The 3,491-nt window shown below is 44.5% G+C and overlaps 1 non-coding gene across 1 annotated transcript; it reads right to left on the bottom strand.

The window, feature by feature from the left end:
• Nucleotides 1–2,395: 2,395 nt before the first annotated feature.
• Trnaa-ugc lies at nt 2,396–2,469 on the bottom strand. The gene has a single exon. It is a non-coding gene; the product is annotated as a tRNA-Ala (tRNA).
• Between the last annotated feature and the right edge of the window lie 1,022 nt (nt 2,470–3,491).

Below are 3,491 nucleotides of genomic sequence, written 5' to 3'. Positions count from 1 at the left end.
ACACTGGACTCGCATTTTGGAGGACGACGGTTCAATCCCGCGTCCGGCCATCCTGATATAGGTTTTCCGTGATTTCCCTAAATCTCTCCAGGCAAATGCCAGGATGGTTCCATTGAAAGGGCACGGCCGACTTTCTTCCCTGTTATCTAATTTGATGAGAGCGATGACCTCGCTGTTTGGTCTCTTCCCCCAATCAACACACACACAACCTTGCAGACACTTTTTGTCAACCAAGTTATTAATCTGATCTCTCAGAATTCCAACCGTACACATACCCCTGTGCATTTAGATTACCTCAGTTAGTATTGTATGGTTCAAATGGCTCTGAGCACTATGGGACTTAACATCTATGGTCATCAGTCCCCTAGAACTTAGAACTACTTAAACCTAACTAACCTAAGGACAGCACACAACACCCAGCCATCACGAGGCAGAGAAAATCCTTGACCCCGCCGGGAATCGAACCCGGGAACCCGGGCGTGGGAAGCGAGAACGCTACCGCACGACCACGCGATGCGGGCTAGTATTGTATTCGGAAGTTCTTGTGCATCAAAATTCCTTTACAACAAATGATGACAAACTGAAACGCTCAGCTGCCGACAGGTGTTGTTGATATACCTCGATGTGGACAGCTGAAAATGTGTGCCCCGACCAGGACTCGAACCCGGGATCTCCTGCTTACATGGCAGACGCTCTATTCATCTGAGCCACCGAGGACACAGATGAATAGCGCGCCTGCAGGGACTTATCCCTTGCACGCTTCCCGTGAGCCTCACATTCCCAACTGTCCACAATTATACCTATGTAATGTACCTTATAGACGTTTGCCCATTCACTAATCACTCGCGCACGGTTTTGGGATTCCTGTAAGAGTTTGGGCAACCTGTGCGCATTCGCACAGACGAAGGTCAATGGCTGGGTAGCCTTTAACTATATACAGGGTTATTAAAAATGATTGAAGCGATTTCACAGCTCTACAATAACTTTATTGTTTGAGATATTTTCATAATGCTTTGCACACACATACAAAAACTCAAAAAGTTTTTTTAGGCATTCACAAATGTTCGATATGTGCCCCTTTAGTGATTCGGCAGACATCAAGCCGATAATCCAGTTCCTCCCACACTCGGCGCAGCATGACCCCATCAATGAGTTCGAAAGCATCATTGATGCGAGCTCGCAGTTCTGGCACGTTTCTTGGTAGAGGAGGTTTAAACACTGAATCTTTCACATAACCCCACAGAAAGAAATCGCATGGGGTTAAGTCGGGAGAGCGTGGAGGCCATGACATGAATTGCTGATCATGATCTCCACCACGACCGATCCATCGGTTTTCCAATCTCCTGTTTAAGAAATGCCGAACATCATGATGGAAGTGCGGTGAAGCACCATCCTGTTGAAAGATGAAGTCGGCGCTGTCGGTCTCCAGTTGTGGCATGAGTCAATTTTCCAGCATGTCCAGATACACGTGTCCTGTAACGTTTTTTTCGCAGAAGAAAACGGGGCCGTAAACTTTAAACCGTGAGATTGCACAAAACACGTTGACTTTTGGTGAATTGCGAATTTGCTGCACGAATGCGTGAGGATTCTCTACCGCCCAAATTCGCACATTGTGTCTGTTCACTTCACCATTAAGAAAAAATGTTGCTTTATCACTGAAAACAAGTTTCGCACTGAACGCATCCTCTTCCATGAGCTGTTGCAACCGCGCCGAAAATTCAAAGCGTTTGACTTTGTCATCGGGTGTCAGGGTTGTAGCAATTGTAAACGGTAAGATTTTCCAAACCGTCGGCTGTGGTACGTTTAGCTCCCTGCTTGCTTTATTCGTCGACTTCCGCGGGCTACGCGTGAAACTTGCCGCACGCGTTCAATCGTTTCTTCGCTCACTGCAGGCCGACCCGTTGATTTCCCCTTACAGAGGCATCCAGAAGCTTTAAACTGCGCATACAATAGCCGAATGGAGTTAGCAGTTGGTGCATCTTTGTTGAACTTCGTCCTGAAGTGTCGTTGCACTGTTATGACTGACTGATGTGAGTGCATTTCAAGCACGACGTACGCTTTCTCGGCTCCTGTCGCCATTTTGTCTCACTGCGCTCTCGAGCGCTCTGGCGGCAGAAACCTGTAGTGCGGCTTCAGCCGAACAAAACTTTATGAGTTTTTCTACGTATCTGTAGTGTGTCGTGACCATATGTCAATGAATCGAGCTACAGTGAATTTATGAAATCGCTTCAATCATTTTTAATAGCCCTGTATATGAAGTCAGTAACTGTTCTAGAAAGAACAGATACTGTAGATGACCGTGCAGCTTTTTCCTGGAATAAATGATGAGCAACTGAAACCCTCAGCTGCCGACAGGTGTTGTTGATATACCTCGATGTGGACAGCTGAAAATGTGTGCCCCGACCGGGACTCGAACCCGGGATCTCCTGCTTGCATGGCAGACGCTCTATCCATCTGAGCCACCGAGGACACAGATAAATAGCGCGACTGCAGGGACGTATCCTTTGCACGCTTCCCGTGAGACTCACATTCCCAACTGTCCTGATCGGGGCACACATTTTCAGCTGTCCACATCGAGGTATATCAACAACACCTGTCGGCAGCTGAGGGTTTGTTAGTCATCATTTATTCCAGGAAAAGCTGCACGGTCATCTACAGTATCTGTTCTTTCTAGAACAGTTACTGTCTTCATATATATCATTCAGAACAGTTCAGCTGTCTGTCTCACATTTTGAGGCTGACAGATGCAGATCTCTTCTTTGACATAACTGTACGTTAAACGACTACTTTACTGTTTTAAATGTTTGTATTTTCCTTTATGTATTTAAACATGCTAAGTATATTGTTAGTAACAATGAAGTTTATCGGGCATTCAAATAAATTTACAAATAAATACTTCCTTAATATTGTCATACTACAGAATGTTGTGGCATGTTCGATCATTATAATGTAACCAGGGAGTAGTGGAAGCTTAGTCGTTGGGATAAGAGTAGTTGTGGGAATGAAAACATCTTCATAACTGAACCAAGCGACGTGAAATAATAATGGCGAAATCATGATACATCCTGGTATATACATTTCCATGTTTTTGCGTAGTATTCTCAGTTCATGGCGAAATTTTGTTGGTTTCTAATAACATATCAGATAGGTAAGAAGCACAAAATAACAATGAAACCATCAAATAATGAGGATTTATATTTAGGGCATTTGAAGGCAATGCTGAGATGTACAGGAAAATAAATAAACAGAAATGTAGCTGTTGAATTGAGGGCTTTCGACAAACGAGGTAGGTGAATGTTCCAGGCTTCATGGATATTGGAAAAAAAATAAAAATATTTCATAACCATGTTGCTGGTCCTGTCCTCCATAATGTTGGAACTTCATGAAACTGTTCCTTGTCATAGGTAAAACTTAAGGGCTCAGAGGCACCAAGAGCGTCTCTGAAGATGTCCCATGGAAGTCTGGCTGAAAAGTCATGGACGAAACAGTTT

This window comes from Schistocerca americana, chromosome 1, assembly GCF_021461395.2.
Source record: "Schistocerca americana isolate TAMUIC-IGC-003095 chromosome 1, iqSchAmer2.1, whole genome shotgun sequence".
Classification (NCBI taxonomy): Eukaryota; Metazoa; Arthropoda; class Insecta; order Orthoptera; family Acrididae; genus Schistocerca; species Schistocerca americana.
Note: the sequence above shows the minus strand (reverse complement) of the source record. Positions and strands in the feature narration are given on the sequence as shown.